Source organism: Salmo trutta, chromosome 8 (assembly GCF_901001165.1).
Source record: "Salmo trutta chromosome 8, fSalTru1.1, whole genome shotgun sequence".
Taxonomy (NCBI): domain Eukaryota; kingdom Metazoa; phylum Chordata; class Actinopteri; order Salmoniformes; family Salmonidae; genus Salmo; species Salmo trutta.
This window is the reverse complement of record NC_042964.1, coordinates 7414888-7426563: the sequence shown is the minus strand read 5'-3', so window position 1 is coordinate 7426563 and position 11676 is coordinate 7414888. Positions and strand designations below refer to the sequence as shown.

The 11676-nt window shown below is 43.4% G+C and overlaps 1 pseudogene; it reads right to left on the bottom strand.

The window, feature by feature from the left end:
* Positions 1–1052: 1052 nt before the first annotated feature.
* Positions 1053–10229, bottom strand: LOC115199213 (epididymis-specific alpha-mannosidase-like; annotated as a pseudogene).
* Between the last annotated feature and the right edge of the window lie 1447 nt (positions 10230–11676).

Genomic DNA, 11676 nt, shown 5'->3' with positions numbered 1-11676 from the left:
TGACTGCACAAAGGAGTTAACCACACTCATAAGCAATTTGGCAGTACGCCCAGAACATTGCTCTGGGAACAAGGAATGACAATATCTCATTTAAGGTAAGAAGCCTGGTGTGCTATCAGTCACATGCAGGAACCAACCATGCTTAGAGGACTTGTTTGTGTTGCAGTATAAAGGGAACCTCCCCTTTAGAGTTCCATCAGGCTTGTACTGAATTAATGAACCTCTGTGTATTAAAGATTGCTTAACTTACTTCGACTTTTGGGGCGGCAGGTAGCCTAGTGGTTAGATCGTTGGGCCAGTAACCGAAAGGATCGAATCCCCGAGCTGACAAGTTAAAAATCTGTCATTCTGCCCATGAACAAGGCAGTTGGCCTACCGGCGAACAGTTAGTTGTCATTGTAAATAAGAATTTGTCCTTTACTGAGTTGAATATATATATATATATTTGTTTTAACTAGGCATGTCTTTAGCGGTGAATTTCCACAACTCCTCTATCAATGGATCTGAACAGAAACCCTGGATGAGTTTATATTTGAACTTTCAGATTGATCACTGGGTGCTCTTGATTTGAACGGCGCATTTTAGAGCCACTGGAAAGGGACAATTCAAGTGAACCAAGTGCAGCTATAGACTAATGTCACCCTACCTTTACACTTGTAGTTGTGAAATTGATAGATGTTACGGCATGGTCGGAACTAGAAGCACAAGCATTTCGCAACACTCGCATTAACATCTAACCATGTGTGTGACCAATAATATTTGATTTATAGACTGTCACCCTATGGAAAGTTGTTATTCGCTAAGGCCAATAACAGGAAGTGGCCGTGTGGTCTACTGTGGACTGTCAGCACTGCGCTCACTTGCAAACAGGAAGACCGTTTCTCACCTACGGCGTACAGATGAACAACCTTACCGCTACTCAAACAGTGAGAACCTAACCCAGTAGTTATGAGGGTATCAGATGCTTTGAGGCATCAATAATGACCTTCCCCTCTCCAAGGCCTTAAAACAGAAGCACTTCAACTGAGGAAAATAAAGAAATAGACAAAATGTACATTACAGAATGTTTAATCCCATGTTCTACATGTCAGAAGGCCTCTCTGCAGACTAGTTATCCATCTTCACAGAAGACTGAAGGGGAACTGGAACTTTCTACTTGAGCTTGAAGTAAACAAAGAAGGTCCTGATTTCTTTGGGTGATATGGTCACGTTGAACTCTCCTCTCACACCAACACTTGACCTCTTGACCCCTGAAACAAACAAATACGAACACTCAGGACATAGACAAAAACAAACAATTGTAAACACATTTTCTTCTTCAGATTTCACAGCTGGTTAACAAACACTACAGCCTACTCCATTGTGAACTGAATTGACAGCTCCTGAATCTCAAGGTACACTGATACAGTAACTTCTCTCATCTTTAACAAAAGGCATGTGTCCAGATGCAATATTTCACCCCCACCAATGCTGAACTGAAGCTTACCAACACTCACACCCCTCCCTGGGTCTTCTGAAGCCTTCCACTTCCACCTCTGGAGGTCGGCGATATCCCAGGTTCCTGTGAGAGAGCGCTCCTCCAACGCTCTCACTTCCCCCATGCCCCGCAGCACTTCCTGGTTTACACAGGAAATGGATTTTCAAACCAAATACAGTGTAAATGGAGTAGTGACCTGGGCTGTTGCAGTGACCGTATTACCGGCAGTCAAACTCCAGGTCAAATCAAAGTTTGTTACATGCGCCGAATACAACACTAAGGTCTACACCTGAAATGCTTACTTACAGGCTCTAACCAATAATGCAAAAAAGGTATTAGGTGAACAATACGTCTTTAAAAAAAATAATAAAACAGTAAAAAGACAGGCTATATAGAGTAGCGAGGCTACATACAGACACCGGTTAGTAGGGTTGATTGAGGTAGTATGTACATGTAGATATGGTTGAAGTGACTATGCATATATGAACAGAAAGTACCAGTAACGTAAAAGAGGGGTTGGCGGGACACAATGCAGATAGCCCGGTTAGCCAATGTGCGGGAACACTGGTTGGTCAGGTCAATTGAAGTATGTACATGAATGTATCGTTAAAGTGACTATGCATATATGATAAACGAACAAATGTGACCGTTTAGTCACGGTAATTAGGCATCTCCAAGCTATGATGCCGATGGTCGTTATGAGCCTACCAAACTTGCTAACTGCCTGGTACTCAGCTCTCCATTGTCCCACTAATCACTCCGATATCAATGCAAATGTCATTGAAAATCTAATCAAACACTTCAAGAGTGCCCATGTTGCGCAACATTTCTATAAGCTATGCAATCGCACGAGAAAACAGGGTGATGGCCTCATAAAGAGAATGATCCCATCAGCTTTCTATAGGCTAGGTCTACTATATTTCTCAACTTTACTAATATTAAACACATTGCATCTTTACAACAGGAGTATAGCCCAGTTGAATTAAAAAAAAAAAATTGCCAAAGAAAAAACCTGTTATTGCTTTGTCATTATGGGGTATTGTGTGGAGATTGAGGAACAAAAACTATTGAATCCATTTTAGAACAAGGCTGTAACGTAACAAAATGTGGAGAAAGTCAAGGGGTCTGAATAGTTTCCGAATGCATTGTAGGCTAGTGCTTTTGCTATCCGATGTGTCTTCACTGTGAGAAAGACCCAATCACATGGAGAGCCATGTGAGTGAGAGGAGCGTAGGAAAGCACAGGGCACAACGCAGCATTCCCGGGCAAGGGCACAATGGCCGCTGCTCGCAAAAGGCATGGATTTTCATCGGGTGCATTACAGACAAAGGGGATGGGGCAGTGACATGAGGCATTATCAAGTGCTTGTCAAATTGTGAATGAGAGAGACTAATGAAGGGTGTACAGCATGAGCAAAACAAAGCAGAGCTCAAGCCTTTCAAGAAACTTTTTTCAAGTCATTATAGTTACATTGTGCACAATTAGAATATATTTAAAAAAAATAAACATACAACTAAACTTGCATAAATAACTAAACTTGCATAAATAACTAAATTAAGCATATACAGAAGCAGTCAAAAGTTGACACCTACTCATTCCAGGGTATTTTGATATTTTTACTATTTTCGACTTTGTAGAATAACTATGAAGTAACACATATGGAATCAACTAGTAACCAAAAAGAAATAAAAATAAAAATAAGGAAAATTAAAGAACTTTGAAAGTTTCTTCAAGTGCAGTCGCAAAAACCATCAGCCGCTATGATGAAACTGGCTCTCATGAGGACCGCCACAGGAAAGGAAGACCCAGAGTTACCTCTGCTGCAGAGGAAAAGTTCATTAAAGTTACCAGCCTCAGAAATTACAGCCCAAATAAATGCTTCAGAGTTCAAGGAACAGACACATCAACAGTTCAGAGGAGACTGCGTGAATCAGGCCTTCATGGTCAAAGGACACCAATAACAAAAAGAGACTGGCTTGGGACAAGAAACACAAGCAATGGACATTAGACCGGTGGAAATCTGTCCTTTGATCTTATGAGTCCAAATTTGAGATTTTTGGTTCCAGCTGCCATTTCTTTTGAGACGCAGAGCAAATGAACGGATGATCTTCGCATGTGTGGTCCCCACCGTGAAGCATGCAGGAGGTATTGTGATGGTGCTTTGCTGGGTACACGGTCTGTGATTTATTTAGAATTCAAGGCACACTTAACCAGCATGGCTACCACAGCATTCTGCAGCAATACGCCATCCCATCTGGTTTGCACCTAGTGGGACTATCATTTGTTTTTCCAACAGGACAATGACCCAACACACCTCCAGGCTGTGTAAGGGCTATTTGACCAAGGAGGAGAGTGATGGAGTGCTGCATCAAATGACCTGGCCTCCACAATCACCCAACCTCAACCCAAATGAGATGGTTTGGGATGAGTTGGACCGCAGAGCGAAGGAAATGCAGACGAGTGCTCAGCATATGTGGGAACTCCTTCAAGACTGTTGGAAAAGCATTCCAGGTGAAGCTTGTTGAGAGAATGCCAAGAGTGTCCAGAGCTGTCGTCAAGGCAAAGGGGGGCTGCATTGAAGAATCTCAAATACTTTTTGGTTACTACATGATTCCATATCTATTATTGCATAGTTTGGATGCCTTGACTATTATTCTACAATGCAGAAAATAGTAAAATAAAGAAAAACCCTTAAATTAGTAGGTGTTTCCAAACATTTGACTGGTACTGTAGGAGTACCCATTTCTTTGCTAACCTCTCAACTCAGAAAAGCTGCATGTACGCACTCCCTCAAATCGTTGAGAAAATATTTACTTTATTCAGCTTTGTTCAATTGTATTCCTCAAACTATAATATAAAATAATACACTGAATTCTAAGCAAATCTTGTCTGCTAAATGAACTAGTGTAGCCCACAGCCATATGGCATAAGCCAGATCAGGACAACTCAGAATATGCTATTCTGTTCTTCTGAAATAGACTACATTTTCTTCATATCATGCTTCTTTAGACCTGTCTAAAATAAATAATGGGTTTATTGTGAAGGTGTAGGCTATATTACATGGACTTATTAGACTTTATAATATGTAGAGGTTTGATAGGTCTGCATCAGTGGCTTGTAGGTTGTGTCTGGAAGCCAGGAGATGCTACATGTGTTTGTTAATTAACAGTCAAGTACCGTGAGACCAACAGTTATTTGCTTGACAATCCCCGGCTAACTAAATTTCGTAACCGCCACAGCCCAAGGAGAGACCACCAAATGTCAATATCTCAACTATTTGTTCACTAATTTAGCATTTAATACACAAACATCTGTTATCAAAGTCTCTTCATTTTGATCTCATCTAGCGGTGTTCTCTTACCTTCATGTTAATGGTAGATGGCTGAGACAGAACCGGGTCTTCCCCCTTCTCATACAGATGCATGATCCTGAGTAGGACCCGATCGTAGTCCGGCTGTGTGGAACCAGTCTCTATGTTGCGGAGGTGCAGGGTGTGGTTGGAGTTGTAGACCCAGCCCGGGACACTAAGCGTCAGCAGGTGGAGGTTGTCAGGCAGGACCACGGGGCGAATCGGAGATCTGGTCCGAGGCTCCTTCCTCCAGGCCTTCTCTAGAGGGGGCAGTGAATGGCATTGTGGGTATGAGATCATACATTGTGACAATGCATAGTACAGGTGAGCAAAAACATGGTCGACTCTATTTGGGAAGGTTTCAATTGTGTATTTGTTTTTAGAATGGATTCCACTATGGATTTCCAGGGAAAGTTTAGTGGAAAGTAGCTGTGCGTGCTTTAAGCAGGTTGGTATTTACTGTCATGAATCTTGTCCTGAAGGCAGCTCTGCAGAGTGGTCACTAACTAGCACAGCCACAAAGTCATAAAATCTGATTTTAAACCTAACCTTAACCCATTACATACTGCTAACCCTAATCTTAAATTAAGACCAAAATGCACATTTTGTTTTCATGAATGTTTACGATATAGCTAATTTTCACTTTGCAGCTGGAGCATCTAGAGGAAAATTGTTCAGTTCTGCCTCCAGGTCAAGATTCATGACAATAAAGTTCAACCTGCGAGCCTGGAAACAGGAGAGCTATAAGGAGTGGACTCACGTGGCCTGTCGATGGGCATGACCACAGGTCTGTGCTGCAGCTCTAGCGCCTCCCTCTGGTAGAGAGAGGAGGTAGCAGCCAGGGAGCCCAGTGTCATCCACAGGACAGGTCTCACCACCGAGCTGTCGTTCAGGGTCAGGTTATAACTCAGAGTCCACTCCTGGTTGTTCCACAGACGTCGGTGGAGCATCACCTGGGACAGATACAAGGGGTTGAGGTTGTGTGTGTGTGTGTGTGTGTGTGTGAGTGTACGCATCTCATACATAAAACACACTCACCTCCAGCTCTCCCTCACTCTGGCTGGATGCACCATGAGCTCTCTCACTGAGGAGGACCAGTCTGCTAGAGTCATCTTCAATGTAGGCCATTCGAACCATGGGGTAGTAGTTCTGCAGTACACAAACACGGGAAGAAACACAAGCAATTGTCACAAAGTCCTGAACAGTAACCCAGGCCTGAACCACCAAAAAGGAAAGCTGAGGAGACCAAACACCCAAGTAGGAAGAAACCTTGAGGAACCAGGCTCAAAGTGTAGCACATCTTCTGGCTGGCAAGGTACTGTGGAAGTTGTGTACATTTAATCCTCTACACAAAACTGTCCTTAAATACAACCCACTCACTCTGGCAACAGAATCATTGACGAACGTCCTGGAAGGCCTCTTCATCATCTGGTACCCGTTGTCGTCAGTGAACAGAGTCCTGTTGTTCTTCAGGCTGGTCTTGGTCCTGAGGACAGCCTCGGTGTTGACCACCAGGGGGCCCAGCGAGTAGCTCTGCTCCAGCCTGTAACACAGCCTGCCCCTGGGGAAACTCTGTGGTACTCTGGTGGTGACAGAGTAGGTGTAGTCCTCATCTGTTTCCTCCCTGCAGACAGAACCCATTGTTAATGTGAGCCACCCAATATTAGACCTGCACCTTACTAAGGTGTAGTGTGGTATGAGTGTGCGCGTGTGTGAGAACGAGAGGTGATAGATGGAATATTAAAGAGATAGTAGCCACGGAAGGAGGGTGCATGGAAACCAAAGACTGACAGAAAGGAGTTGTTCACATTCCCACCTGTAGAAGTACTGTCTGATCTCAGTGATGATCTTCCCAGGGACAATCTCCATCTTGACGGCCTTGTACGCCCTCACTGCCGAGCCGTTAGCACTGAAGATGTAGTTGTCAGAGATGGGCCCTGCGCTGACATTCCCATTGACCTGGTACTCCCAGAAATCCTGACTCATTCTCACCGTTCTCTTCTCATGCCTGTCAGGGTCACAGAAAGGTCTCAGGGGGCATTGTTGACCTAACACTTGGGCTGCATTCAAAAGGAAAACGTTGTGCAACGTTCAGTAAAATAAAGATGCTTCTCTTCTCTGTAGAAGAAATCACATCAGCTCTATTAATGACCTTTATCTGCAACGTTCCACAACGTTTGCCTGTTGAATGTGCCCCTAATGTGAATGTTGACTATAACTACCTGTCGGTGATGCTATGCAGTAGGTTAGTATCCTGGTCCAGCATGATCTTATAACACTCATTCAGAACCGGTAAGAGTCTCCTTCCTGTCTTCAACTCCTGTGAAACATTTAGTCTCTTGAACGACACAACCCAGGCCTGGTGGGTCAAGGACCCCTCTTTACCCGGCTTCTCTGAGAACTTGATGAGGTACTTCTTGTGTTGGAGACCGCCAAGGTCCACCACGATGAACAGGTCATAGGTCATGTTGGAGTCAGCTGAACTCTGGGTCTGTTGGGAGCAGAGAGACACAGGCCGTGTTCATTAGACACTAACAGAAGAAAACAGACAAACTGAGAAGGAATACCTGGACTCGTCCAATAAGAAACACTAATTTTCATTTTCGGTTGCAAAATGTTTCTTGCTGAGTGCCCAATGAACACAATCAGTTATCTGAAAACTGAGTGTGTTTATAAGGTATGATATATATCTGCAGTTCCATTAACCTCTAGGGTAGGGGGCAGTATTTTCACATCCGGATAAAAAACGTACCCGATTTAATCTGGTTATTACTACTGCCCAGAAACTAGAATATGCGTATAATTGTTTGATTTGGATAGAAAACACGCAAAAGTTTCTAAAACTGTTTGAATGGTGTCTGTGTATAACAGAACTCATGGTGTCTGTGTATAACAGAACTCATATGGCAGGCAAAAACCTGAGAAGATTCCCAACAGGAAGCGCCCTCTGACCATCTACACTCTCTTTATTGAAAACTGAGGATCTCTGCTGTAACATGACCCTTCCTACGGCTCCCATAGGCTCTCAGAAGGCGGCAAACCGGTGAATGATGTCTTTGGAGCCCCTGGCTGAAAAACATTAGCGCATTTGGTAAGTGGTCGATCTGAGAACAATGAGACGGGCGCGCACGTGCACGTGAAGAGGCCATTTTCAACTTTGAACGAAAACAGGGTTTCCCGGTCGGAATATTATCGCTTTTTTACGAGAAAAATCGCATAAAAATTGATTTTAAACAGCGTTTGACATGCTTCGAAGTACGGTAATGGAACATTTAGAAATATTTTGTCACAATACGCGTCCGCGCGTCACCCTTCGGATAGTGTCTTGAACGCAAGAACAGAACAGAGGATATTTGAACATAACTAGGGATTATTTTGAACCAAAACAACATTTGTGGATGAAGTATAAGTCCTGGGAGTGCATTCTGACGAAGAACAGCAAAGGTAATCCAATTTCTTATAGTAAATCTGAGTTTGGTGAGTGCCAAACTTGGTGGGTGTCAAAATAGCTAGCCCGTGATGGCGAGCTATCTACTCAGAATATTGCAAAATGTGCTTTTGCCGAAAAGCCATTTTAAAATCGGACACCGCGATTGCATAAAGGAGTTCTGTATCTATAATTCTTAAAATACTTGTTATGTTTTTTGTGAACGTTTATCGTGAGTAATTTAATAAATTCACCGGAAGTTTGCGGTGGATATGCTAGTTCTGAACGTCACATGCTAATGTAAAAAGCTGGTTTTTGATACAAATATGAACTTGATTGAACAAAACATGCATGTATTGTATAACATAATGTCCTAGGAGTGTCATCTGATGAAAATCAAAGGTTAGTGCTGCATTTAGCTGTGGTTTTGGTTTTTGTGACATTATATGCTAGCTTGAAAAATGGGTGTCTGATTATTTCTGGCTGGGTACTCTGCTGACATAATCTAATGTTTTGCTTACGTTGTAAAGCCTTTTTGAAATCGGACAGTGTGGTTAGATTAACGAGAGTCTTGTCTTTAAAATGCTGTAAAATAGTCATATGTTTGAGAAATTGAAGTAATAGCATTTCTAAGGTATTTGAATATCGCGCCACGGGATTCCACTGGCTGTTGAGTAGGTGGGCCGATTTCGTCCCACATACCCTAGAGAGGTTAACACATGGCTTTTAAGTGATATAATGGTGACTCATTGTTCTACAAAGTGTTTAACTGGATAAATCCACACTACCTGTGCAGGTACGGGCTGTCCTTGGTCGTCGAACACGGTTGCCATGGGGAAGGTTACCGTGACGTTGATGATGGCGGTGGTGTTCCATGCCAGGGGGTTGTACACAATGATGTGCTGCTCCAGGTCCTGATGGGAGCCTGCAATTACATTCATTATCAAAATGTTGATTTATGTAAAAAAGACCCATGTTGTAGTTGATGAAGATCGTCATGAAATGACGCCTTGGACCAAGCTGAACCTTGGGCCTTGTTAGAATACAAAATATATCCTTTTGCACCCCCTTCCTTGATGTGTACTCACTGATCTGTAGTGTGTGATTGGATAAGTGAAAACCCGCTTCCCATCCTACTACTTTCACAAATCCACATCTCTGAGTTCATGTCAAATAATTAAGGATAAATATTTTTCAATTATTCATTATTATTTTGAAGTACAGTACTTTACCCTTGCTATGAGAGTCTTGTCTATTGAAGGCTTCAGAGTTGCTAGCGGTGCCCAGGGCCTGGGGCAGGAGGAAGAGGGCAGCTAGGAGTTCTTCTACTCCCATCATAGCCTGGGTTAGGTGCTCTATGTACATGTCAGACACCTTGGGAGACTCTGTCCCTGTGATCCCATCATGGTGCTGCACCTGGAGATAAGACAGAAGGAGAATAAGAGGAGAACAGTACTTCTATTACATCTATTACAATAATTCCTTTTGTGGGTCTTTAATTTCAAAATGTGTCTGACAAAAGTGGGATATGAGATTGTTTAATCACTTGGTTACAATGATAGGTATAATTAATACATATAAATACACAATGAGTCACAATCAGTGAGTATTTTGATCAGGCACCTCAGAGACATCCCAGCAGTGGTCCTACAGCTTCTGCAGAGCTTCTTCTTTTGTGAATGGTCCATCTGGGTAGCTGACCCGGTACCGGGTGAACAGAGTCTCTGCAACCTGCAGCTGGGAACTAGCTCTCCTGGCTGTCCCCTTCAGGACATTCCAGGAGGCATAGAACCCAGTTCATGACTGAAAAGGTTCTGTAGAGATGAAAGGTTCCTTTTTAGCATTTTTCACCCCTCTGCTTCATAGCAGTTATTACTCCTACATGTTTTGACTGTGCCAAGTCTTGGTCATTGGAACCATTGATACTGTATATACAGTGCATTCGGAAAGTATTCAGACCCCTTGACTTGTTCCATATTTGTTATGTTAGTCTTATCCTAAAATGTATGAAAAAATATATAACTATCATCGATCGACACACAATACCCCAATATGACAAAGCGAAAAAAGTTTTTTTGAAACATTAGCAAATGTAAAAATAAAATAAAAATCTGAAATAACTTATTCAGACCCTTTGCTATGAGTCTCGAAATTAGGCTCAGGTGCTTCCTGTTTCCATTGATCATCCTTGATGTTTCAACAACTTTATTGGAGTCCACTTGTGGTAAAATCAATTGATTAGACATGATTTGGAAAGGCACACACCTGTCTATATAAGGTCCCACAGTTGAAAGTACATGTCAGAGCAAACACCAAGCCATTTTTTAAAAACCTTTATTTAACTAGTCTAGTCAGTTAAGAACAAATTCTTATTTACAATGAACTACCCCGGCCAAACCTAGACAACGTTGGGCCAATTGTGCACCGCCCTATGGGACTCCCAATCACGGCCGGTTGTGATACAGACCGCAACGCCACTCAGGAACCATGAGGTCGAAGGAATTGTCCGTAGAGCTCAGAGACAGGATTGTGTCGAGGCACATATCTGGGGACGGGTACCAACACAATTCTGCAGCATTGGAGGTCCCCAAGAACATAGTGGACTCCATCATTCTTAAAAGGAAGAAGTTTGGAAACAACAAGACTCTTCCGAGAGCTGGCCGCCCGGCCTGAGCAAATGGGGGAGAAGGGCTTGGTCAGGGAGGTGACCAAGAACCCGATGGTCACTCTGATGGCACTCCAGAGTTCCTCTGTGGAGATGGGAGAACAACCATCTCTGCAGCACTCCACCAATCAGGACTTAATGGTAGAGTTGCCAGACGGAAGCTGTTTCTCAGTAGAAGGCTCATGACAGCTTGGAGTTTGCCAAAAGGCACATAAAGTCTCCTAGACAATGAGAAACAAGATTCTCTGGTCTGATGAAACCAAGATTGACATTTTTGGCCTCAATGCCAAATGTCACATCTGGAGAAAACCTGGCACCATCTCTATGGTGAAGCATGGTGGTGGCAGCATCATGCTGTGGGGATGTTTTTCAGTGGCAGGGACTGGGAGACTAGTCAGGATTGAGGGAAAGATGAACGGAGCAAAGTACAGAGAGATCCTTGATGAAATCCTGCTCCAGAGCTCTTAGACCTTTGCCCCAGTCGGAGGTCCTGGGGATGAAGGTTCACCTTCCAACAGTACAATGGCCCCTAAGCACACAGCCAAGACAACGCAGGAGTGGCTTCGGGACAAGTCTCTGAACGTCCTTGAGTGGCCCAGACAGAATCCGGACTTGAACCCGATCGAACATCTCTGGAGAGACCTGGAAATAGCTGTGCAGCTACGGTCCCCATCCAACCTGGCAGAGCTTGAGATGATCTGCAGAGAAGAAATGGGAGAAACTCCCCAAATACAGGTGTGCCAAGCTTGTAGCGTCAT